The sequence below is a fragment of the Triticum aestivum genome, chromosome 4D, assembly GCF_018294505.1.
Source record: "Triticum aestivum cultivar Chinese Spring chromosome 4D, IWGSC CS RefSeq v2.1, whole genome shotgun sequence".
NCBI lineage: Eukaryota > Viridiplantae > Streptophyta > Magnoliopsida > Poales > Poaceae > Triticum > Triticum aestivum.
This window is the reverse complement of record NC_057805.1, coordinates 432,757,618-432,783,150: the sequence shown is the minus strand read 5'-3', so window position 1 is coordinate 432,783,150 and position 25,533 is coordinate 432,757,618. Positions and strand designations below refer to the sequence as shown.

The following is a 25,533-nucleotide window of genomic DNA, read 5'->3' as shown; positions in this document are numbered from 1 at the left end:
GTGAGTTCTTGATCCTATCTTGCAAGTCTATAGTCACCTACTATGTGTTATGATCCGGCAACCCCGAAGTGACAATAATCGGGACCACTCCCGGTGATGACCATAGTTTGAGGAGTTCATGTATTCACTAGCTTTGTTCCGATTCTCTATTAAAAGGAGGCCTTAATATCCCTTAGTTTCTATTAGGACCCCGCTGCCACGGGAGGGTAGGACAAAAGATGTCATGCAAGTTATTTTCCGTAAGCACGTATGACTATATTTGGAATACATGCCTACATTACATTGATGAATTGGAGCTAGTTCTGCGTCACCCTATGTTATGATTGTTACATGATGAACCACATCCGGCATAATTCTCCATCACCGATCCAATGCCTACGAGCTTTTCACATATTGATCTTCGCTTATTTACTTTCCCGTTGCTACTGTTACAATCACTACAAAACACCAAAAATACTACTTTTGCTACCGTTACTTTTGTTACCGTTACCACTACTATCATATTACTTTGCTACTAAATACTTTGCTGCAGATATTAAGTTATCCAGGTGTGGTTGAACTGACAACTCAACTGCTAATACTTGAGAATATTCTTTGGCTCCCCTTGTGTCGAATCAATAAATTTGGGTTGAATACTCTACCCTCGAAAACTGTTGCGACCCCCTATACTTGTGGGTTATCAAGGACACCTTGGAGTGTGATGTAGTTCCTATGTTGGTGTGCCGCCTTCTCTTGGGATGACCTTGGCAATTCGATCGCGGAGTCATCCACAACGGAAGAACAAACCACTATAGCTTCAAGATGAAAGGCAAGGAATATGTGCTCCGACCAATGTCCTCAAGCCAAGTGATCGCCGATAAGCAAGCATCCACCCATCGTGGAGATCCTAGTGAGAGAGTGAACCACCAAAAAGAAAGTGAGAGCCACAAGCCAAAATTGAGCGCCTCTTCGCCAAGAGAGAAAAACTTAGTCCTCCTAGCCACAAAAAGAGAGATGAGAGAAGTGTGTGAGAACCCATCGAGTGTCATCCACTTTGTCCTCCTATGCAAAGATGAGGTGGCAAAAACTAACACTCCTAATCCTCTTCCTCTAGTGTTTTCTAATTTGTTGCAAGAATTCGAGGATGTCTTTCCCGATGAGCTACCTCCCGGTCTTCCTCCTCTACGTGGCATTGAACATAGGATCGACCTCATCCTCGGAGCACCTCTTCCGAACAAGGCTCCCTACCGCGTCAACCCCGAAGAAACTAAGGAGATCCAACGGCAAGTACAATAACTCATCGACAACGGCCATGTACATGAAAGCTTAAGCCCTTGTGTCGTTCCGGTTATACTTGTGCCCAAGCAAGATGGTAGTTTTCGCATGTGCTCCGATTGTAGAGCCATCAATGCTATCACCGTTCATTATAGGCATCCCATACCTTGCCTTGATGATATGCTAGATGAACTTAGCGGTGCCACTATTTTCTCAAAAATTGATCTCAAGAGTGGTTACTATCAAATACGCATACAAGAGGGTGATGAATGGGAAACCGCTTTCAAAAACAAATTTGGTTTGTATGAGTGGTTGGTTATGCCTATGGGTTTATCGGAAGCACCCGGTACTTTCATGCATCTTATGCATTATGTGTTTCGCCCTTACATTGGTGAGTTTGTTGTGGTCTACTTCGATGATATCCTTGTTTTTAGCAAATCTCTCAAAGAGCATGTCACCCACCTTCGCACCGTTTTGCAAACCCTTCGCAAGGAACGTCTTTTTGCAAACATGAAAACGTGCACTTTTGGAGTTGACAAGCTTTTTTTCTTGGGTTTTGTTGTTTCCTCAAAGGGTGTTCATGTTGATGAGTCTAAAATAGAAGCAATTAAAACTTGGCCACAACCCACTAATTTGCAACAAGTGCGTAGTTTTCTTGGCCTTGTGGGTTTCTATCGTTGCTTTGTGAAAGATTTTAGCTCTATTGTCGCACCTTTGCATGCCTTGAGTAAGAAGAATGCACCCTTTGTTTGGGGACCTTTGCAATCAACCGCTTTTGATGAGCTCAAATCATTGCTTACTCATGCTTCGATTCTTGCTTTGCCCAACTTTGACAAAACTTTTGAGGTTCATTGTGATGTGAGTGGTAATGGAATTGGTGGAGTTTTGATGCAAGAAAAGCGAGCTATTGCATATTTTAGTGAAAAACTCTCCGGTGCTCAACTTAACTACCCCATCTATGATAAAGAATTGTATGCTTTAGTGCGTGTGTTGCATGTTTGGGAACATTATCTTAGACCGCATGAGTTTGTCATACATACCGATCATGAGACTCTAAAGTACCTTAAAGGTCAAACCAAGGTGAATAAACGGCATGCTAAATGGACTGAATTTATTGAATCTTTCCCCTATGTGATCAAGTACATTAAGGGCAAAGAGAATGTTGTGGCGGATGCCCTTTCCGCAAATGCATGTTACTTACTCAACTTGAATTGAATGTTATTGGATTTGATCATATCAAAGATTTATATGAGAATGATGTGACTTTTGCTACTCCTTATGCTAAGTGTGTGACGCATACTTCCTGGGAACGATACTACATCAAAGATGGTTATCTTATGAGAGCTAGCAAACTATGCATTCTCGAGTCTTCTCTTCGTTTGTTACTTTTGCAAGAGGCTCATGGAGGTGGACTCATGGGACACTTTGGTCGCGACAAGACTTTTTCCACGCTCTCCAAGACTATTTTTGGCCCAAGATGTTTCACGATGTCGCCCGCTTCACCAACCGATGCTTTACATGTTGCAAAGCTAAGTCACAATCTCAATCCCATGGTTTACATATGCCACTTCCTATTCCACATCAACCTTGGGAAGATATTAGCATGGATTTTGTGCTTGGATTACCTAGGACTCAAAATGGCAAGGACTCCATATTTGTCGTTGTGGACCGTTTCTCTAAAATGGCTCATTTTGTCCCATGCAATAAGATAGACGATGCTTCACATGTTGCCAATCTCTTTTGTAGGGAAATATTGAGATTGCATGGTGTGCCAAAGACAATTGTGTCGGATCGAGACGTCAAGTTCTTAAGCTACTTTTGGAAGACGCTATGCGCCAAGCTCGGAATCAAGCTACTCTTCTCCACGGTGTATCATCCTCAAACCGATGGCCAAACGGAAGTCACCAACCGGACGCTTGCAACTCTCCTACGCGTGTTGATAAATAAGAACATCAAGGAGTGGGAGGAGTGCCTACCCATCGCCGAGTACGCCTACAACCGCACAAGACACTCTACAACCGGCAAGTCCCCCTTCGAGGTTGTCTACGGCTTCAACCCTTTGTCACCTTTGGACATTCTCCCTCTACCGCTTCAAGAACGAGCAAACATGGACGCTAGCGCAAGGGCCACCTACCTCAAGAAGATGCATGAAGAAACACGTTCCACGATCGAGCGCCAAGCACACCGACTCGCCTCCAAGCTCAACATCAACAAGTCTCCGATGGTGTTCCAACTGGGTGATCAAGTATGGATACATCTCCGCAAAGACCGCTTCCACAAGGAACGCAAGTCCAAGCTACTCCCGAGAGCCGACGGACCATTCAAGGTGATCGCACGCTACAACGACAACGCCTACAAAGTTGACATCCCACGCGACAAGTACAACGTAAGCGACATCTTCAACGTCAAAGACTTGGCCAAGTACCATGGTGATGAAGAGAACGATCCGTGGACGGATCTCTCCCAAGGGGGGGGGGAGATGATGCGGAGCATCCCTCGACTACCCGCACCGACACTCTATCACCACCGCAAGCACCAAGAGGGCCAATGACAAGAGCACGTGCACGCAACATCGAGAACGAGGTCACTTCTTTCCTATTCGAGTCTCGTTTGGGTTCGTGTAAGAATTGGATTCAACCATCATCGGAAACATTGTTCATTCTTAGGTACCAAGAAGATGATCGTGAGAAGGAGAGGACGGAGACTCGAGCGACCACGAAGCAAGGGAAAGAAGAGAAGAAGGAGAAGAAGCAAGGGCCACAGCCCCTGGACACCCCGGGTGTCCGGCCTCCTTGGCCCCGGGTGCCCGGCCTCTGCCTGGGAGGCGCCCCAGCCGGCCCCAGGTGCCCGGCCCCTCCCCCAGGCCTCGGCCAACCCCGGGTGCCCGGGCCCTCAACCCCGGGTGCCCGGCCCCTCCAGCGCCTGCCACCAGCCCCCGCCCGGGTGCCTGGACATGGCGGCCCCGGGTACCCGGCCCTAGCCACCCAGCCGCTAGCGCCTACACCGGGTGCCCGGGCCTTGGACCCCCGGGTGCCCGATGCCTCCTTCGCCAACTCCCTGTTCGGTCCGGGTGCCCGGCCCCTTTGCACCGGGTGCCCGGACACTTCCGAGGGCCTGCGTGCCTTTTTGGGTTGATGCCCTTGTATCCCCCTCCCCCTCCTAATTTCGTCCCTAGACTATAAGTACCTCCCACCTAGCTCATTAGAGGGATAGAATAGATTTGGATGAGATATTTGTGAGCTTTGCTCTTCCCCTACCTCCTTGGGAGATCAAGACCTCTTTGGAGAGGATCCACTTGTGGAATCAAGACCTCCTCCTTGGAGTGGACTACCACCATCAAGACCTCACCTCTTAGGAGTGGGATGAACATCATCATTGTATCTTTCCTTTGATTGTGATTGTGAACTTGTGGATCTTGTGATGCTATTCTAGTGGATGTGTCATTGGGATTTGTTTGAGTGATTTCCTCTTGTGTTCTTGTGTGTTCTTGCCCTTTTCCCCCTCCAAGTGTGAAAATATCCCCTCTAGGGTTTCACCCTACAACACCAAGGGTGTTTATAATTACTATGATGTTCAACAAATTAAAGAATTTGTTGCTTTTAAGGGTGTTTATGAAATTGCTTCTTTGATTGAAAAGTATGATGCTACTCTTTACAAATCTTTTTTTTTTGCCATACTTAAATATTGCTATGAAAATTATTCTTCTAATGCTTATATTAAACCATATGTTGAGGACTTCTCCGCTGTCCAAGAAGAGACTAATATTTAACTTGCTATAGTAGCTCCATTAAGGATTATGTTGATGCGTTGCATTATGCCAATATGAATTATGCTTATGGAGATGAACTTGCTATAGTTCCTTATGTTAAGAATGAAATTGTTGCTATTGCACCCACACATTATAGTCCTATTATCTTTTTGAATTCTCCAAACTACACTATATCGGAGAAGTTTGCTCTTATTAAGGATTATGTTGATGGGTTGCACTTTGCTACTACACATGATGATTTTGATAAATATAATATGCATGTGCTTGCTGCTCCTACTTGCAATTATTATGAGAGAGGAAATACATCTCCGCCTCTCTATGCTTCCAATACAATAGAATTGCAAGAAATTGTTTATACTATGCATTGGCCTTTACTTTGTGTGCATGAATTGTTCTTTTATGACATGCCGATGCATAAGAAGAGAGTTAGACTTCGTCATTATATGATATATGTTACTTTGTGCTCACTACTAAATTACAAATCATTGCTAATTAAAATTGGCTTTGATATACCTTGGGATCCGGATGGATCCATTACTTGAGCACTATATGCCTAGCTTAATGGCTTTAAATAAAGCGCAGACAGGCAGACAACCTGGAAGTTTTAGAGAGTCATTTATTTTTGTTGAGTGCTTTTAAAGAGTTTAAAAACCAATAAAATAAAGTGGGGAACTTAAAAACATTTTCAAAAAGAAAAGCGAAAGTGTGAAAGACGAGCATTGTTAAAATGGGAGCTAGCCTTGAACTTTGTTCATGCCCATGGAAACTTTGTGAACCTTGATTACAGAAACTTTTCAACAAAAATAATAATCCTCTTGTACAATTCCATTGTATTATAAAAATAATGTGCCAAGATTTCCCTTTAGGATGATTAGATTTCTTGTTTGGTATGTGCGGTGTAAAAACAGAAACTTTGGCTGTAGTGCGTGATTTTACATTTTTACTGGAAAGTCAAACGCTTCTGAAACTTTTTGTACAGTACTTCTATACAAATTGTTTATTTTGTCCTAATTTTTCAGAAGTTTTGGAGTTACATAAGTATGGTTGATGTTCAGATTACTACAGACTGTCCTGTTTAGGACAAATTCTGTTTTTGATGCATTGTTTTGCTCGTTTTGATGAAACTATCGATTGTATCGGTGGTATAAGCCATGGAAAAGTTATATTACAGTAGGTACAATGCAAAACTAAAATATGAATGAGTTTGCAGCAGTACTTAAAGTGGTGATTTGTTTTATTGTACTAACGGATCTCACGAGGGTTTTGTTAAGTTTTGTGTGATTGAAGTTTTCAAGTTTTGGGTGAGATCACGATGGATGAAGGAATAAGGAGTGGCAAGAGCCTAAGCTGGGGGATGTCCGAGGCACCCCAAGGTAATATTCAAGAACTCCTCCCCTCTTTCTTCTAACAATCTTCGGCAATTTTACTTAGAGCTATATTTTTATTCGTCACATGATATGCGTAAATCTTGGAGCGCCGTGTGCCTTTTTATTTTAATAATGCACCATGCTGGTATGAGATAGTCCTTGGTTGATTTATAGAATGCTCTTTGCACTTCACTTATATCTTTTGAGTGTGGCTTTATAGAATGCTTCATGAGTTTCACTTATATGATTTGAAGTTTGGATTGTTTGTTTCCCTACACATAGAAAACCGCCATTTGTAGAATGCTCTTTTGCTTCACTTATATTTATTAGAGCGTGGGCATATCTTTTGTAGAATTAAACTCTCTTGCTTCACTTATATATATTTAGAGAGTTGACAGGAATTGGTCATTCACATGGTTAGTCATAAAATCCTACATAAAACTTGTAGATCACTGAATATGATATGTTTGATTCCTTACAATAGTTTTGCGATATAAAGATGGTGATATTAGAGTCATTCTAGCGAGTAGTTGTGAATTTGAGAAATACTTGTGTTAAATTTTGTGATTCCCATAGCATGCACGTATGGTGAACCGTTATGTGATGAAGTCGGAGTATGATTTATTTATTGATTGTCTTCCTTATGAGTGGTGGTCGGGGACGAGCGATGGTCTTTTCATGCCAATATACCCCCCTAGGAGAATGCGCGTAGTACTTTGTTTTGATAACTAATAGATTTTTGCAATAAGTATGTGAGTTCTTTATGACTAATGTTGAGTCCATGGATTATACGCACTCTCACCCTTCCACCATTACTAGCCTCTCTAGTGCCGTGCAACTTTCGCCGGTGCCATAAACCAACCATATAACTTCCTCAAAACAGCCACCATACCTACCTATTATGGCATTTCCATAGCCATTCCAAGATATATTGCCATGCAACTTTCCACCATTCTGTTTATCATGACATGCTCCATCATTGTCATATTGCTTTGCATGATCATGTAGTTGACATCGTATTTTTGGCAAAGCCACCGTTCATAATTCTTTCATACATGTCACTCTTAATTCATTGCACATCCCGGTACACTGCCGGAGGCATTCATATAGAGTCATATTTTGTTCTAAGTATCGAGTTGTAATTCTTGAGTTGTAAGTAAATAAAAGTGTGATGATCATCATTATTAGGGCATTGTCACAGTGAGGAAAGGATGATGGAGACTATGATTCCCCCATAAGTCGGGATGAGACTCCGGACGAAAAATAAAAAAATAAAACAAAGAGGCCAAACAAATAGTGGGCCCAAAAAACAAAAAAAATGAGAGAAAAAGAGAGAAGGGGCAATGCTACTATCCTTTTACCATACTTGTGCTTCAAAGTAGCACCATGTTCTTCATAGAGAGAGTCTCCTATGTTTTCACTTTCATATACTAGTGGGAATGTTTCATTATAGAACTTGGCTTGTATATTCCGATGATGGGCTTCCTCAAATGCCCGAGGTCTTCATGAGCAAGCAAGTTGGATGCACACCCACTTAGTTTTCAGTTTGAGCTTTCATACACTTATAGCTCTAGTGCATCCGTTGTATGGCAATCCCTACTCCTCGCATTGACATCGATTGATGGGCATCTCCATAGCCCATTAATTTGCCTAGTTGATGTGAGACTTTCTCCCTTTTTGTCTTCTCCATACAACCTCCACCATCATATTCTACTCCACCTATAGTGCTATATCCATGGCTCACGCTCATGTATTGCGTGAAAGTTGAAAAAGTTTGAGAACATCAAAAGTATGAAACAATCGCTTGGCTTGTCATCAGGGTTGTGCATGATTTAATACTTTGTGTGATGAAGATGGAGCATAGCCAGACTATATGATTTTGTAGGGATAAGCTTTCTTTGGCCATGTTATTTTGAGAAGACATGCTTGCTTTATTAGTATGCTTGAGGTATTGTTGTCTTAACGTCAAATGATAGACTATTGCTTTGAATCACTTGTGTCTTTGCCATGACTAGGTTATATGATCAAGATTATGATAGGTAGCATTCCACATCAAAAATTATCTATTTTATCATTTACCTACTCGAGGACGAGCAGGAATTAAGCTTGGGGATGCTGATACGTCTCCGTCATATTTATAATTTTTTATTGTTCCATGCTAATATTCTACCACTTTTACATACTTGTGGCAAATTTTTATACTATTTTTGGGACTAACATATTGATCCAGTGCCCAGTGACAGTTCCTGTTTGTTGCATGTTTTTTGTTTCACAAAAGTTCCATATCTAACGGAGTCCAAACGCGATAAAAACTTACGGAGATTTTTTGTGGAATATATGTGATTTTTGGGAAAAAGAATCAACGTGAGACGATGCTCGAGGGGCCCACAAGGACGGAGGGCGCGCCCGAGGGGGTAGGGCGCGTCCCTGGTCCTTGTGGCCACCCCGTAGGGCTGTTGGTGCCCTTCTTCTGGCGCAAGAAAGCTAATATCCGGATAAAAATTGTGTTAAAATTTCAGCCCAATCAGAGTTACGGATCTCCGGGAATTTAAGAAACGGTGAAAGGCCAGAATTAGGGAGCGCGGAAACAGAAGGAAATAGGGAAAGAGATCCAATCTCGGAGGGGCTCCCGGCCCTCCGCCGCCATGGAAGCAAGGACCAGAGGGGAAACCCTTCTCCCATCTAGGGGGAAGGTCAAGGAAGAAGAAGAAGAAGGGGGGCTCTCTCCCCCTCTCTCCCAGTGGCGCTGGAACGCTGCCGGGGCCATCATCGCAACGACAATCTACACCAACAACTTTGCCGCCGTCATCACCAACTCTCTCCCCCTATATGCAGCATCGTAACACCCCTTCTCCCCGCTGTAATCTCTACTTGTACATGGTGCTCAGTGCTATATATTATTTCCCAATGATGTATGGTTATCCTATGATGTTTGAGTAGATCTGTTTTGTCCTATGGGTTCATTGATGATCGTGATTGGTTTGAGTTGCATGTTTTATTATTGGTGCTGTCCTATGGTGCTCTCTATGTTGCGCAAGCGTGAGGGATCCCCGCTGTAGGGTTTGCAATATGTTCATGGTTTGCTTATTGTCTGCGTTGCGTGAGTGATAGAAACACAAACACAGATAAGTGGGTTATGGCGTATGGGAATAAAGAGGACTTGATACTTTAATGCTATGGTTGGGTTTTACCTTAATGATCTTTAGTAGTTACGGATGTTTTCTAGAGTTCCAATCTTAAGTGCATATGATCCAAGAAGAGAAAGTATGTTAGCTTATGCATCTCCCTAATATAAAATTGCAATAGTGATTACCGGTCTAGTTATAGATTGCCTAAGGACAAATAACTTTCTTCTGACAAGAATTCTCTACTAAAACTAACTTAGTTGTGTCTTTATCTAAACAACTCCTAGTTTTTATTTACGTGCTCTTTATTATCTTGCAAACCTACCATATCACACCTACAAAGTACTTTTAGTTTCATACTTGTTCTAGGTAAAGCAAACGTTAAGCGTGCGTAGAGTTGTATCGGTGGTCGATAGAACTTTAGGGAATATTTGTTCTAACTTTAGCTCCTCATTGGGTTCGACACTCTTACTTATAGAAAGAGGCTACAATTGATCCCGTATACTTGTGGGTTATCAATCATAGTTTAAAGAATTTCTATCAGCATCCAATCATTATGATTTATTCCATCCCTTCAACACTATTTGTCAAAACAAAATCCATGTTAGAAAACTAAATGATGAGATGAAATGAAAATTAGAGAATGATGGATACTTGGAGGGTATGAACCTACCTAGAAACACATATATGTTATAAGTTCATGACTGGTTTTGTTAAAGTTACTACTCTCCTTTCCAAAACATAAGGTGTGATCTTTCATGCACGACTTTGACCATTAATATATACTAAAGTGCATTGATTGAACATGTATAAATGCATCGCCATATTTGTCTTCCAAACTAATTTTAGTTCATATGTCTTTATACTAATTTTTTAGGTATGCAATAAGTAGAAATCATCGTCAAAGTTGTGTGACGAAGACCCAAAAAAGTCAAGCACGCCTTATATTTTGAGAACGAGGGAGTATATTATCTAGAATGCAATTCTACGCTCAAATATACAATTTACATGGATGCCACACAATTGGGAATAACAAAGCCCCTTTAAGAAATAATTTTCAATCCTTTAGCTAATAAATACTAGCTTGATCAAAATTAACTTTATGTTGCAATTCGTAATGCTGTAAATGGTTTTAATCTCGTCTAGGTAACCCAAATAAGTCCACCACAAAAATAATCCACCACCAACAAACAAAAACATAATCGACAACCATCCAACTAAAATATTTAAAGTTTTAGGATTTATGTTACTTTCCGTCAAAGGTTGCACTATAATTCTCATTGTGGTCCTTTTTTTGAAAGATCCAGGCTTGTTGGATTTTCATTGGCTTAGCAGGGGAGAGGTTACAAAAAGGTTGATCAAGTGATCGAAGTCTTTTCGGGGGGGGGGGGGGGAGAGAAGCACGCAGACTTGCTTCCACCCTCCCTACAGAATTACATGGTCGATGTCTCGCGTTATCTCCCCGAAAGGAGGCTAGTCTCCATTGTTCCATATCCCTCCGGCAGGCTGCGATCACGTCGCGTGAGCTCGACGTCTTCCTTCTGAAGGTGCAGTTGTTCCTCTCCTGCCAAATGTGCCAAGCAAGCAGGGCCACCATTGTTTTGACACCCTTTCTTTCCGTCGGTGCCATTGAGTCCATGATCGCGGTGATTGCCTCGGTGGTGGTCGTGCATGCACTCCAGGAAGCAGGGGAGAGCGCAGCGCAGCCACCCCAGGAAGCTGCACTTGCCCAAATTTCTCACGAGGTTTGGCATTCCCACAACAAATGAAAGGAGGACTCCAGATTTCAGTTGCAGAGCTGGCAGAAGTAGGAGCTCTCCCATCCCCTTCGTTGTAGACGATCGTTGCACCACAGCTGGTCGTGGTGAAGCAGCCATAGGAAGAACTTTATCTTCCCTGGTGCCCAAATCTTCCAGACCAGGCGATGCATGCTCTCCCTCGGTTGCTCTGGGAATTGGATGTTGTAAGCTGCCCTTGCTGAGTATTGGCCTCCTGCTTTCCACATGATCTCGTCCTCTACTCCTTCCCACATCTCCAAGTTAGCCTCCCGGATGCGGTTCCGCAGCAGCATGAACCGGGGGATGATCGCCACATTGTGTTGCCGTGCCTGAGGTCGAGGACCCATCTGTCTCCCCGTAGGGCCTCCGCCACCGTGCGGTTCTTTCTGATGGAGTGGTTGTACAACACGGGGAAGGCTTGCCGGAGCGGCTGCTCACCCAACCAGGAGCAGTTCCAGAAGAGAGCTCTGTTGTCGTTTTCGACCACCACCCTTGTTGCCGAGGCGAAGAGCGTCCGGTCCTTGTCGTCGCACGGCGTCCCCGTGCCCACCCACGACCTGCCTAGGTCGTTCCATGCTAGCCAGAGCCATCAGAGGCGGAGGGCGCGCGCGAAGCGTTCCATGTCAGGAATACCAAGGCCGCCGCGGTCCACAGGAGAAGTGACCAGCCACTAGTTCACTTTGCACTTTCCTCCGGTGATCTCCTCATCTTGCGCCCACAGGAACCGTTGCCTTGCCTTGTCGATGTCCTTGTAGACTTTCTTCGGGGCGCGCAGGACAACAAGCGCAAAGGCAGGCAGCGCAGACAGTACGCTCCGAACCAACACTCGACGCCATGTGATTGGCATCAGTCGGCCCTTCCAGGCCGCTAATTCTTGCACGGACATGGTCGATGATGTATTGGATATGCACGAGCCGCAACCTACCGGTGCAGAGAGGGAGGCCGCCTAGGTACCTCATCGGGAAAACTACTCAGTTGCCGCCGAAATTGTGCATGAAGTTCGTGAGGTCTACGCTGTCGCACTTCAGTGTTGCCACTGACGATTTTTGCGGGTTACTACGCAGCCCCGTTGCCTTGCCGAACCCCTCGAGGATCTGCATGAGAGTGTCGACCTCTAATCGCTCCGGGTTGGCGAAGATGATCGTGTCGTCGGCGTAGAGCGTGACTCGTAGGCGTGACTCATTGTGGTGTTAAAGACGACAAATTTGCAATGGCCTAAACCCTAATATTTGGAAGGAAATGTAACTTTGCACGTCAGCACATTTTTATTATATTTGTGCCCAATAATTAACCCTTCAATTTTAGCATGCCAATAATTTGGTCTTTTTTCAATAGTATTTATCTTTTGGCATGACCGATTGATCGTGCTTAAATTGACCAAATCAACTGCAGTTGAACCATCATCCGAAATTTGGCTAGCCAAGTTTTCAATATAGGATTCCTTTAGGCTTAGGCTAAACGGTGGGTACATGTGATGTTCTCCCACGACCGAGAACATGCCGCACAGGCCTAGACTTGCGCCTTGGGGTCCGACAGACCGCATCCTCAGACGAGCTAACAGAAAAATGCTGAAAAAACCTAACAAACCGAGCCCTTGCCATGGCCGCGAACTTGGGCCAAAAACGGCTGCCATGGGAAAAAAAAGGTGACGGCTAGTTTGTTCAACATGTGTTTCATGTGCACATTTAAGAAAATCATGCTGAAGGCAAGTTTGACTTTTAAATCCGTTGGTACCAATGCAACCACAGTTTGATCCCACCATTCAACATTTAGCACATTGCGAATTGCAACATAAAGTGATTTAGGATAGGGATATGCGGCGACCAATTTGGTGCCAACACAAGAGTGGCTGCCAAGCAGGCGGGAATGCAAGCTGCAGAGCTGATGCAAACATTACCCTAATTAAAAACTTAGTTGGCGTGCTGAAGCATTTCATTTGTCTTCTTGGCGCAGAGAATCTGGTGCACGTGATGCCCTCCGCAGTTCCATGCTTTCAGCTGGATTCGTGCAAAGGCAGCTTGCATTGCATTGCATTCCCTAGTGCCACCAGTCGCACCGGCTTATCCATAGCCGGTCGTGTGGTTTTTGGTCTCTGGCGATCGGCTGACTGAGTCATCAACTGACAGGGAGCACAATTTCGTGTGTTTCCAAATCCAAACTGAAGCCTTCGCTCGCTGTCTGCCTGCTGTTGCAATGGCCTAGAGGTGAGACATCGTTTGAGGTTGTGGTCCATTGACCATCTGTTCCATGCAGCTCAGCTCACGGCTCACTCGCATTCAGTGAATTGTGATAGTGGTACCTGCCAACTCTGCCTCGCCGTGGTTAAATAGTGGTACCTACCACCACGATCCGGATTGCCTCGGCGGCAAATCGTCAACAGCTCCGCAGGCGATTTTCGAAATCGAAAGGCCCCCTCTCGTCATTCAACCCCTTGCATTCACCGCACGTAGTACGTACTGGTTTGCTACTTCAATCGTGTCCTACATCTTGCTCTGTAGCTGTACCGAAGGCGCCGATCCGGCAAATGGGCAGACAAAATTACGACCCAAACACACGAATGGTTGCACACACGTCACGGTAAAACAAACAATGTGATCGGTTGATCATCGACGCACGAGTGCATCACAGAGTGGCGCTCTGCCGAATCTGCGCGCAAGTCCGGGAGATTGCTTCCTGCAGCGCAACAGGCGTGGCGTCTGCGTCTGCACGCATGTCCCGGGGCCCGGACAGTAGATCGAGTGGTCAAGGTCCGGTGCGGCGCGAGCGTACGTGCGAGCAGCGCGACTGCGCCGTCCTCCCCGTCGCCGCGCCGAGGCAGGCGCTTCGACGGACGATGGATGGATGGATTTGATGGGGGCAGGTGGCAGCAGCGCCCGTGCGCGCGCGCGCGCGCGCTGACGCCCGCCCATGACCTGTCCCGGGGCGCTTGTCCGCGCTCGCTTGTCGCGGGCGACGCGGGCGGGCGGTGCTCCAAGTGGACGCGGCGGGGGAGGGCTTCCGGCCGGGCCGGTGGGTCATCACCCCGGGCCCTGGGGTTGGTTCGTCACGGTGGTACGTACGTCGGGTGAATGGGTCACAGTCCGGAGCTCCGGATTCCAAGTCCAGGCTGCCGCGGGAGAACCGCGGTGCATTTGCGTGAACCGCGCGCACTGCACGGGTGCTTTCTCTATCGTGGCGTATGCCTGAGAAATTTAGAATTTCGCGCGCAGCTGTCGAGTACCGGTTGAGATCAGTTCTGGGGTCAACTTGCAAGCAGGGAGCTGGTGGGTTACCAAACCAACTACAATGACAGCTATTATTCTGGGAAAGAGGGGAGACGGTTTTTCGGACCTAGGTACATTGAACGCAGTATATACAACTTGCCAAAAATAATATAGCTCGTTGATGGACGAGCACTCCCCGGAGAGGCGGGAGGCCTGCGGGTACACGTGGAAGCCGGGCATCGGGTTGCAAGCCGACACGCGGAGCGAGTCGGGCAGCACCATCCGAGAAAACGCCGATGAGCCGGTGCTGGCCGCGGCGACGACAGCGTTGAGGAGGCTGTGCTGGCTAGGGTTTAGCCCTAGCATGTAGAGCGCCTCCCTCGTTAAGGCGGCGACGCGGGCGGTGGTGTCCTCCTGCTGCGCGGCGGCCTCATCCCTTGCGTCCGCGGCGTGCCTCCGGTCCTTCCTCTTGGCCGACTCCCTTGCCCTCTGTGTGGGCGTCAGCGGCTTTTTTGGCTTGGCCGCGGCGGCGGTCTTGCGCGCGGCACGAGACTTGCCTTTCCCGGAGGGGGCGGCGGCGCCGGACGAGGCGAGGGAGGCGAGGCCGGCGGCGGCGTCGAGGTCGATGGCGTCGTCCATGGCGGGTGTGGGGCGGGAGCGCGCGGGCGGGAGGTGTTTTGGGGGAAATGGAGGAAAATGATGGTGGCTGCCACCGACCGGCGGGCCCGGGGAGAGGAGTAGGCGCGCGCGTGCGTCCGTCTCGTGTCCGCGCCGACGCAAATCCGGCTCAAAATTGGGCCGGGAATGGGTCGCCATGCGGACACCAAGCGGACGCCTTTTCTGTCCGCGCCGACCCAAACGGACGCCAGCGGATGAAATGGGTCGCCCCATTGGAGTTGCTTTCATGCACATAGGTATAGGTATAGATTTAGCAAACCCATTTTGTAAAATAATATGACCATTTATGATTTAAGTAAAAGAGAAGATAACAGTGTAGCTTTAAATTTCAAAACATAAATGGTAGCATTCTCAATTTATCAGTTCCAAACAGCTCGCAATTCATCATATTAGAGCATCTACGCCATGTATCTCCATATCCCATCAAACGTTCGGGCGGCCTGTCCGATCATTGCTTGGACAGGAAAAAAAATCCAACCAACTGGAGCACTTATACTCAGCCCAAATGTCTAGGCTGACCCGACACCTCCATATTCAATCCATATCTAGAACAGATATGGGGAGGCCGGGATGCGTCTGCCACATCAGACTAACTGCAGGAGACTGTCTTGAATCTCTTGAAGACATCGCGACTTGCTCTCTTCCTCTTATTTTTTTTGCCTCGTCCGCACAACCACCATTGGACCTCCGCCGGCCCGAACCCACAATGCTGCCGGCTGTGCCGCCACCGAATGTCGCCCTGGTACATGCAACTCCTCTGATTGGGTGAACAAACCCGCTGATTCAAAGAAAAATTGTAACATTTTGTAATTCGGAATGGAAGGAGTATATTTTAGTTTAATTTTGTGCATATCACCTAATGTCTTCTTAAGCAACCTTTCCAATTGTCTTAGTGTACGACGGGGACACGAGTAAAAAATGTGTACAACGGTCGTCGGGGATGAAATTGCCCATGCGCCATGAAAAACAAAGCAAAACCATGGGCACGCCACCAGCGGCGACACGGACCAAAAAAGTGTACGACAAAGACACAGGCGAAAAACGCGTACGAGGAGTGTCGAGGACAAAACTGATTGTAACTGTGTATTTGTTTGGTATAAAAAGTTTTTGATTGGGAAGAAGTATGTAAGATTCATCACCTGTATATTTTTAGGAATAGATTTGTCATAAGAGCATTTTCAATAGCTGCCCTATTTAGGGAAGCAAAAAGTGTTTGAAGTAAAATATAGGACACAAAAAGGTGTTTGGCACGACAAAATGAGGGTCTCCAACAGTTGCCCTAAATTAGGGCAACATAAACATGGAAACTCCTCATTTTTAAAATGAATATACAAACTACTTCGATCTCACATTGCATACTTTGATTCAAACTTAAACATGCAAGGTTTAAACATAGAACGAGCTAAATATCCAAACATTACATAGATTAAACGGACATCCAAACTAGATCACCCTAAACACTACTACGGCCAACTCCTACAGACACCCTACAAGTTGTCCCGGTCAATCTCGTCGGACTCCCCACTCTCCTTACCATCACTCTCACACGCAAGGTCATTCCAGTCAGACTCCACCTTGTCACTCTTCTTACCATCACTCTCACATGCAAGGTCATTCCAATCAATCTCGGAACCCTCATCGCCGGTCTCCACCTTCACCACCTATGAAGGCCCTGCCTCGTCCTCTTCTTCTCATGGTCATGCTCCCAGAATCATTCCACCTATATGCCTGCACGAGGTGTGAATTCTTCCTCGCAAACCTCGCCATCGCCGCCTCGTCGCTCCCTCGGGCGTCCCTCCGCTTGAGGACGATGCGGGTGTCCTACAACGGGCGGGATTTGGTCATTGTCTTGCCGTTTTTTGTGTGCTGCCTTGCAAATTTCTTTTGCATTTAGAGCAGCCGCTGGAGGCTGTATTCTGGCTCCAAAAAACTCTAAAAAAACGGATAAGCCCTAAAATAGGCCTGTTATTGGAGTTGCTCACAATGCTCCATACCATTACTAATTTTCCTCGTGGCCTAGCTTATCATAAAAGCTAATACAGAGTTTGAGCATGAAAAACTGACTATTACTTTTACGGCTTAGGAAATGCTTTATAACTTTATTACATAGACATCACGTGCGCTCACCACAACTTCAGCGATCATTGCTGGTACATCTGATAGAAGTGCCTCTCAGATTACAAGCGTAGCCTAGCATCACGGCAACAAGAATGAATGTTGCAACTAGAAAACCACACACAGGCTTGCATATTTAGGCCTTCAACTTGCACAGCACACCTGGCTCCCTCCTGAGCAAAGCATCAGTTTCGACCGCTATTCGAATAGCGCTAACGAATGAGAGCAAGTACCAGAGTCGCACCGAGGTCCATACTTGCATTCAAAGGGAGATTTCAAGAGGGGACCGTAAGAGGGGCGAACTCGGTACGAGGATTCCAAAACATCTCTTCCCGACAGGGGTGAACCTATAATTCAAAGTGTTATCATCACCGCCATGTCAAACCAGAAAAAAATAATCTAAAGAGTGCAAAACAAGAACTAATATTTGAATGGCTCGTATTCAGAAATTCAACCATGTTTCCCTTGTACGTCATGAATTAATCAGAAGCACGGGTAAAATTCAAACCATTGCCATCATAAAAAAAATACTAAAACTAAAACTTCTTAAAGATAAAGTTAGCTTGATATGCTTAACTATAGGATATTAAAAAATAAAATTATAGAATTTATTGGTGTTTTCATTCATCAAATGGAAACCACGGAAGAGTTAAACAAACACATGCCATTGTAACTGGATTAAAAGCTAAAACTGATGGTTGCATCAGATAATAAGCAGGGTTTTGGAAACATATCAAACTTCAGGGGGACCAGCTTCATATTTAACAAAATTTTACACCGTTTGCACAGGTAAATTCACAAGGGGGAAAAAGAAGAGACAAACAGAGCACATTAATGCAAAGGCATCAGATATTAAGCAGAGATTATTAGTACACACATGGAAGTTTCCGTTGAGTGTAGAATATCTGATCAGTTGCCAGCACTAAGGGTCAAAGCTTTTGAGAAAAACATCTTAACAGAAAATCTCAGTTAGATCAGTTGACTAGGAAATCTCGGCTAGACCTTAAACTATCCACACCCGCAGCATCCCCATCAGAACTCAGTCGAGAAAAGAACTGGAGATATAAGAAGGATCACCCGTCCATTCTTAGACCATGAGGACTGGCTCTATTTTTCTGTTGTGCTTCCATATTGTTCAAATAGGGCCAGGGCATCTCCAGAGTAGTGGTTTGAGTTGTTCAAATAAGGCCAGGGCATCTCATGCTGATCATCAACCAGATAGGGTGCTTCCAGAACGCCAACACGCCACCATGGAATGAGAAATAGAAGCTAAGCCACTGTTTGACATTTACATGCTATCAACGTCCCATCGACTTGTATGTTTGTTGTTCTGATTCAGTAAATTTCATCAAAAGAGAAAGCAATACAGTTCCTTGACATCCAATCACGTCACAAGAAGTTCTGTGCTGGACTGCGATTGCTTTCTGCTTACCATCTTCTCATGGCCCGGGAATCATACATATTAGCTTACAGGCTTGAATACCTTTAAGAGAAGAAAGACAGGAAAGATCCAAAATACAAAGACAACTCAGTCCCTTAGATGTTCTTTGACCATGCGATCATTTCCGCAGGAGTCATTACAGGTCTGTAACTGTAAAATTGGCTCATCACAGTTGTCAAAATCAGAACACCAAGAGAGCATCAATGGGGATTTTGTGTGTGACAAGAACATGTATTAAGAGCCACCGGTGCAATAAAAATAAGATACTGGTAATACTATTAACGTTTTTCAGAAAATTTCAACATCAATACGCACATTGAAGGCTTAAGAGCCTTGAGAGATTCAAAGAAAGGATCTAGCAACATTAACTCTCAAATATGGCAGGGCAAAAACTCTCTGGCAGAAACTGTCAACATTTGCGCAATGCAAATAAACGAGTTTACACGACAAACAAAAATAAAAACAATGATAACAATGGGGATGCTAACAAGGCTCAGACATCCAAGGAAGGAATTAGCAGCATTAGCTCTCAAGCCTGGCTGGGCGAAAGCTCTTAGTCAGCAACTGCGAATGTTTTGAGAAACAAGCCTTAAATTTATCATCATTGCCAGACAATATCAGTGATGATTAGTTGCCGCTGTTTACAACATAAAAAAAGCAAAAGACCTGAGCTGTTTTAAACCTCAAAAAGCAGCAAAATTATCGTCTTTTCAATCTGACGGTAATTGCATTCTAGATCTAATTTGGAAGATAAGATTGCCCAACGATTGTTGTGGTTAAAAATTTCAAGGTCTATCATCAAAATGTAAATGCCTTCACAGGAACTGTGGCAGAAAGTGTCCAAAGATTGTTTTCAAGGTTTCATCCACTGACAACAACGAAATAAAGAAAAAGCTGATGGGCTCAGATGCGAAGATTCAAGGTTTCATCCATTGACACTAACAAAATAAACAAAAAGCTGATGGGTTCAGATGCCAAGAGCATATGCACAACCTAAAAAGCACGGACACGGGGACGGAAAGACGGGGATACGCATACAGGGATACAGGATACGGCATTTTTCAAAAACAGCCATTCAGGGATACGTCGAGTATATATAAAATAAAATAAAAATATGCCATATAATATACAATTAAGACAGAAAATTAATGAGAAAGAGATCATCCACTGACACTAACAAAATAAACAAAAAGCTGATGGGTTCAGATGCCAAGATGAAGCATATGCACAACCTAAAAAGCACGGACACGGGGACGGAAAGACGGGGATACGCATACAGGGATACGGGATACGGCATTTTTCAAAAACAGCCATTCAGGGATACGTCGAGTATATATAAAATAAAATAAAAATATGCCATATAATATACAATTAAGACAGAAAATTAATGAGAAAGAGATCATAATAGAGGATAGTGCCCCATTTGGTGTCTCTTTTATCAAGTGATGATTGATTGATCCTCATCCCCCCATGTCATGTTGTCATTGCAAGCTGCATCTATCTTGCAAAACACATCAAACACAGACAGTACAGAAGATTAGAAGACAAGACATAATTGGAAGACAATGCAAGCATGAGAAGCAGCAGCACCACCAGCATAAGCGGCAGCTCAAGCAAGCAGCAAGCCAGCAAGCAACCTCCAGCAGCACAAGCAAATCTGAAGGATAAAAGAGGAAGAGGTTGAGGAAAGAGGAGAGGGGAGAGGCTGCTGGGTTACCTGCGAGGCTGGGGGTAGTACCAGCGGTCGCCGGTCGAATCCAGGCGCCGCCGCCGGCGGTGGCGACGAGTCAAGGCGGCGGCGGCTTCGATCCAGGAGGCTGGCGGCGCGGGGAGGCTGGGAGGGAGCACTTCGTCCTTGAGACGAGAGCGTGCGGGAGTTCCTCCAAATAGGTTAGGTATACTGGGTTGGTCCGAGGCTGTTTTGGGCCCGGCCGTGTCCCAAACGAATCCCGCACGTGTCCCAGCGTATCCCTATGTTTTTTCTTTTTTCAAAATTGAAATTCGGGGGATACTGCAAATTTCGCGTATTCCGGCGTATCCCGCCGTATCCCCGTATCCTGCCGTATCAGAACGGCAGTTCGGCACTTCCAGCCATGTCCATGCTTCACAACTCAAGCCACCCTCAGATAAAATGTAGAACTATGCATCAATAACTCCTAACAATCCAAACAGATAATGTAACTGGAAGGTAAGAAGAAGCAAACGATCAATAACATCCAAGAGAGATTGTTCGACGATACAGAGTTGCTCAGTGGTGGCAATATTTAATTGGTTCGATTCTGCCAGCGATGTCGTCAATGCTTTCAGAAGAGGGAGCTTATTATCCTCATCGCAACTACATCCCCCAAAAGAAACAAACAAAATCAAACACAAAAGATACATTGAGAATTGAGAGAAAAGAACAATGAACCACAGAAAAACAAAATCAGGTATCAGATGGCTCGGTTCAGCGGGGTAATCGGCATACAAATCAACTCCGGAGAGAAAATCTTTGATTAGGTCTGTTGAGCTTGAATATTTGCAAATCGTCACTGCCATCACCAAAGAAAAAGAACAAGTCTGCAAAGAAAAATCAACCAACTAGAAAAGATGACTAACAGAGCGCAAATATAATATCACCATCTACCGAGTCAGATTCAGAAGTATGTCAATCAGCACAGATCCACCAATGCAGACCCTAAGACTGGGGCGACAAATATGAAATCATCATCCTCAAATTGGTTTGGAAAAACATTGCAAGCATCAAAGTATCTGTTGTGCATTCGCAATCAAAGTTTAAAGTGATCTGAAGAACCTAATCCTTCTGACAACAAGCTGAACTTCGAAAATTAGTGAACAGATCACAACAACCACAGAAGATATCTCAAAAACAAACGAATAGGAACTCGCTAAGAACGTGGCAACTGATAATCACACTGGAAGATCATATTTATTGTACAAAAATTCAACATATTTAATGAGCAGATAGAAATTGATTCTCTATTTAGTTTAGTTTAATCATAAGCCAAATACCAAAACAGAATTAACATGAAAAACCAAGATAGTATATAATAAGAGGACTCAGAATATGGGTGGTGATATAGCAGGATGGTCGGCAAGGCAAATAAATGCCAGTTACGACAAACGAGACCAAATATCAATCTTCACCATCCTCTAAGGAATCTATACATCTACACCATAATAATGTAGGGTTCTACATGTAAATGCGAAAAAGACAAAAAAAACTTTTGTTTGATTCTCCTGAAAAGGATGAGGATGAAAGGTCGTCAGATAGGAGCAAAAGACTATTTTTTGTTCAAGTAATCACGATTTGATCATATGAACTATGAACTTGTGATCATCATTCGACCTGGGCAAACCACTGAATCAACAGGCAAACCAAAACGAATTAACAGAAAAAAAACACAGAAGAATTCCAGGAATCATGATGCCTCAGAAGGAAGGCAGTAGGTTATGTAATCATTAGTGATTTCATTGAGAAAAGGTCACGCTAATCATTAGCGGCTTCACACAACATCAGAACACATCAAATAAAACTGCAGATAAAGAAATGAAAAAGATTGGCCTCATAGAGAAGATTAGATCGCTCCACATGACGAGAATTCAGACATATGCTTGTCTATAGATTAGTTTAATCCTCGGCACAGACAAACAAAAAGACTAAGGACTCAGAGTATGGTGGTGATATATAACAGAATTCTTAAACATTAGTTTGGAGTCCAAGAACAAAACAATCTCAGGGCGAATAAGCACAAAAAGGAAGAATCTAATGAAACCATATTGTTGGTGCTCAGATTCTATGGGTATATAGGAGTCGTTCACAGGGATCTCCCATCAGTACGAGGAATGTTTTATAATCACTGCACCAGCAAAGGTTCAAATTTAAATCAGTGCCACAAGAACTTGAATTAAACTAGATAAAAAGGCATCACAAACTACAGAAGCACATAGGATAAACTGGAATTTGGGGGCAAGTATAACCCAAGATCGATCTAGACATCATCAGAAATAAAGGAAACACAAAGTAAGAACACAACATAAGTGAACTTTATCAAGGATGCATCAGATCTCCAAGGTGAAAAGGGTGTGACATCACAGAAACAAATTACCCATAAAACTTGTGTCTCATCATTTGCATCAATAATACTCATCCCAGAACAACAAACAACTTGAAAAAACAAGATTTCAAAAGAACAAGAAAGAGAGACAGCAAGAAACAATTCAGGCTCGTTTTAGTAGCATATACAAAGAAGATTTCCAATATTTCAAAAACAAAATATATTACTTTCTCGTATCAAACCAGTGATGACGATCAGACTAGATTCAGTATATAGGCCATTATGCTGGCCAATCAAACCAATAGGGAAATAAATCATTCATCATCTCACTTCCACCGATTGAATTAGAAAATTAATAGATGATATTACTCTACAAAGAATAAAACAATCGGCAAGTAAAATCAGATAACTTTTTCTAGGAAGCAAGAAGATGATCAGATTCGGTTCAGTACTTTAGGCCATCATATCAGCCAATCAAACCAATAGGGAAATTAATCTTATTCATCATCTCATCTCATTAAAACAAAAAAAAATATTTTCCAAGAAAAGTACCAAGAACGCAAAAGACATGAGGGAGGCAGGATGCATCAGATCTCCCAAGGTGAAAAGAGTGACATCAAAGAAATGCCTCAGACACAAATTACCCATAAACTCGTGTTTATCAAAAACAGGCGTTCAAACAACAAAAAAGAAATACTTAAAAATGAAAGAACAAAACTCAGTAGAGAATGATCAGATAGAGCTAATACATGATTCAATGGACATCATACCGTCCATCAATAAAATTATTTAATCCTCATTTCACCCACAGGAATCAAAATCGGGAAATTAAACCAATAGGGAAATTAAATAAAAAATGTCAAAAAGAGAGAGGTCAGATTTGGTTCAGTATTGAGGCCATCATATCAGCCAATCAAACCAATAGGGAAATTAATCTATTCATCATCTTATCTCCCACTGATTAAACCAAAAATTAAATATAGTTAAACTCAGCCTCAGAAATGGTTAAACTCAATCACATCTAAATTAACATTTTACAAGAAAATACAGAGCTTAGTTAAACTCAGCAAAGACGTTAAACAAATTGTTAGTTTTATCAGTTAAAAAAACAGAGGTCAACCTGAAAACAGCAAGAAAAGTTTGATGTGATAATCAAGAACCTCAGACTTGCCCGTGGATGTCATGTGGATACAGCGCCTCCAGGTAGGTTCATCCTGTAAACAGGATCCTGGAGCCATATGCACCTCTAAATGTTGGGCATAGCATCATTGGGATTTCAGACAATTTTCAGAACGAATTACAAGCTCCAAATTTAGATCAAGAACACATGGAAGATACACAGGTTTAACAGAAACATTAATCATGATTTTCCAGGTATCACCACTGGGATGACACAGCTTTTGTCAATTGCAATGGCTCAGATCAATATAACAGGTTTTTCAGTCATGAATTCTCAGAAGCAGAACTGGCATGTTTGCTGAAAGTGTTTATCATCACCGCCATATCAAACCAGAAAATACAGAGATTAGTTTACCAGTTTGTCTAATTTACATCTACTCTCTCTGTTCCTAAATATTTGTATTTTTAGATATTTCAAATGGACTACCAGTTGAAATCTCTAAAAAGACAAATATTTAGTAACGGAGGGAGTAGAGGCTTTTTAAGGATGTCACATCTAAGCTCCCACAAATATATAATGCAGGACAAGAAACAAAAAAACTAAGAAAAAAAATAGATCACAAACAGAGTGGACATCAGTTTAGATGTGACATAATTATGTCACATCTAGATGTGTCCTAGACCCTTAGTTTACAGGCACAAATACTGTTAAGAGAAGCAATCAAAACAAACACTGCAATATCACTACTGGCAGGTAAGATGCCCGGTGCATGTAGCTCCCGCTTGCAGGGTCCGGGGAAGGGTCCTACCACTGCCAGCAATGATTCAAAATAAAAAGACAACTCAGTCCCTTAGATGTTCTTTGACCATGCGATCATTTCCACAGGAGTCATTACAGGTCTGTAACTGTAAAATGGGCTCATCACAGTTGTCAAAATCAAAACACCAAGAGAGTATCAACGGGGATTTTGTGTGTGTGACATGTACATGTATGTAAAAGCCGCCAGTGCCCCGGGAGAGAGAACTCGGAGGGCACACAAGAGGGGCGAACTCAGGATACAACAGGGTGATGTTGCTTCAAGGGAACGAGTCCATTGGGAACCGATCAGACTCAAGAGACTGATCATCCCAATGACCAGATGATGAAGCACAAACAAATCACAAGTTGAGACCAGATGACGAAGCACCCCAAATTCAGAGTAAATGTGACCCTATAATTCGAATGGACGACATGCATAGATACAACAGATGGCGATCCTCGTATCCATTCAACTTCTAAAAAGTGAAAATCCAAAAAGGAATATTAAATAGAATGAAACAAAGCAAGATGGATCATACTTCTGGCTTGGAATCCTCTAATAAAGATTACAGTGGCACACAGTATAATCGTAGTCGATAATTTGGGAAAGGGACCTCACATCCATCAATTTTCTGAGGAGCACTGCTACATGTAGCTTCATATATGTGAAACTATCATATCTACATGTAGTATAAGGGATGTGTGTGTGACAAAACAGCACATTTTTCGTTATTTTCGTCAATCGTGCCAACTCTGCTTTATTGCAGGGCGTATGAACTTCCCTCCATCAGTAGAAATTGCAAAAGCATCCACAGTAGCAAGGACGC

At 43.8% G+C, this 25,533-nt stretch overlaps 15 non-coding genes and 5 pseudogenes across 15 annotated transcripts; all 20 read right to left on the bottom strand.

The window, feature by feature from the left end:
• Positions 1–17,721: 17,721 nt before the first annotated feature.
• LOC123100939 (small nucleolar RNA U36a) lies at positions 17,722–17,805 on the bottom strand. The gene has a single exon (XR_006448547.1). It is a non-coding gene; the product is annotated as a small nucleolar RNA U36a (small nucleolar RNA).
• Positions 17,806–18,127: 322 nt separating this feature from the next.
• Positions 18,128–18,210, bottom strand: LOC123100884 (small nucleolar RNA R16). The gene has a single exon (XR_006448511.1). It is a non-coding gene; the product is annotated as a small nucleolar RNA R16 (small nucleolar RNA).
• A 601-nt stretch (positions 18,211–18,811) lies between these two features.
• On the bottom strand, positions 18,812–18,907 carry LOC123100837 (uncharacterized; annotated as a pseudogene).
• Positions 18,908–19,219: 312 nt separating this feature from the next.
• Positions 19,220–19,340, bottom strand: LOC123100971 (small nucleolar RNA SNORD14). Its single transcript, XR_006448574.1, has one exon. It is a non-coding gene; the product is annotated as a small nucleolar RNA SNORD14 (small nucleolar RNA).
• A 1,634-nt stretch (positions 19,341–20,974) lies between these two features.
• LOC123100834 (small nucleolar RNA R30/Z108) lies at positions 20,975–21,070 on the bottom strand. Its single transcript, XR_006448471.1, has one exon. It is a non-coding gene; the product is annotated as a small nucleolar RNA R30/Z108 (small nucleolar RNA).
• Positions 21,071–21,165: 95 nt separating this feature from the next.
• On the bottom strand, positions 21,166–21,269 carry LOC123100924 (small nucleolar RNA Z107/R87). Its single transcript, XR_006448534.1, has one exon. It is a non-coding gene; the product is annotated as a small nucleolar RNA Z107/R87 (small nucleolar RNA).
• Positions 21,270–21,357: 88 nt separating this feature from the next.
• LOC123100935 (small nucleolar RNA U31b) lies at positions 21,358–21,444 on the bottom strand. Its single transcript, XR_006448545.1, has one exon. It is a non-coding gene; the product is annotated as a small nucleolar RNA U31b (small nucleolar RNA).
• A 342-nt stretch (positions 21,445–21,786) lies between these two features.
• On the bottom strand, positions 21,787–21,882 carry LOC123100908 (small nucleolar RNA Z43). The gene has a single exon (XR_006448522.1). It is a non-coding gene; the product is annotated as a small nucleolar RNA Z43 (small nucleolar RNA).
• A 106-nt stretch (positions 21,883–21,988) lies between these two features.
• Positions 21,989–22,083, bottom strand: LOC123100892 (small nucleolar RNA snR60/Z15/Z230/Z193/J17). Its single transcript, XR_006448518.1, has one exon. It is a non-coding gene; the product is annotated as a small nucleolar RNA snR60/Z15/Z230/Z193/J17 (small nucleolar RNA).
• Positions 22,084–22,514: 431 nt separating this feature from the next.
• On the bottom strand, positions 22,515–22,600 carry LOC123100934 (small nucleolar RNA snoR8a). Its single transcript, XR_006448544.1, has one exon. It is a non-coding gene; the product is annotated as a small nucleolar RNA snoR8a (small nucleolar RNA).
• A 184-nt stretch (positions 22,601–22,784) lies between these two features.
• On the bottom strand, positions 22,785–22,871 carry LOC123100916 (uncharacterized; annotated as a pseudogene).
• A 165-nt stretch (positions 22,872–23,036) lies between these two features.
• Positions 23,037–23,120, bottom strand: LOC123100923 (small nucleolar RNA Z102/R77). Its single transcript, XR_006448533.1, has one exon. It is a non-coding gene; the product is annotated as a small nucleolar RNA Z102/R77 (small nucleolar RNA).
• A 96-nt stretch (positions 23,121–23,216) lies between these two features.
• Positions 23,217–23,303, bottom strand: LOC123100919 (small nucleolar RNA Z102/R77). Its single transcript, XR_006448531.1, has one exon. It is a non-coding gene; the product is annotated as a small nucleolar RNA Z102/R77 (small nucleolar RNA).
• A 64-nt stretch (positions 23,304–23,367) lies between these two features.
• On the bottom strand, positions 23,368–23,466 carry LOC123100917 (uncharacterized; annotated as a pseudogene).
• Positions 23,467–23,514: 48 nt separating this feature from the next.
• LOC123100922 (uncharacterized) lies at positions 23,515–23,595 on the bottom strand (annotated as a pseudogene).
• Positions 23,596–23,656: 61 nt separating this feature from the next.
• Positions 23,657–23,744, bottom strand: LOC123100921 (small nucleolar RNA Z102/R77). Its single transcript, XR_006448532.1, has one exon. It is a non-coding gene; the product is annotated as a small nucleolar RNA Z102/R77 (small nucleolar RNA).
• A 202-nt stretch (positions 23,745–23,946) lies between these two features.
• LOC123100868 (small nucleolar RNA Z278) lies at positions 23,947–24,061 on the bottom strand. Its single transcript, XR_006448495.1, has one exon. It is a non-coding gene; the product is annotated as a small nucleolar RNA Z278 (small nucleolar RNA).
• Positions 24,062–24,198: 137 nt separating this feature from the next.
• LOC123100847 (small nucleolar RNA Z223) lies at positions 24,199–24,293 on the bottom strand. Its single transcript, XR_006448480.1, has one exon. It is a non-coding gene; the product is annotated as a small nucleolar RNA Z223 (small nucleolar RNA).
• Positions 24,294–24,744: 451 nt separating this feature from the next.
• On the bottom strand, positions 24,745–24,840 carry LOC123100836 (uncharacterized; annotated as a pseudogene).
• A 394-nt stretch (positions 24,841–25,234) lies between these two features.
• Positions 25,235–25,331, bottom strand: LOC123100859 (small nucleolar RNA Z103). The gene has a single exon (XR_006448492.1). It is a non-coding gene; the product is annotated as a small nucleolar RNA Z103 (small nucleolar RNA).
• Positions 25,332–25,533: the final 202 nt, after the last annotated feature.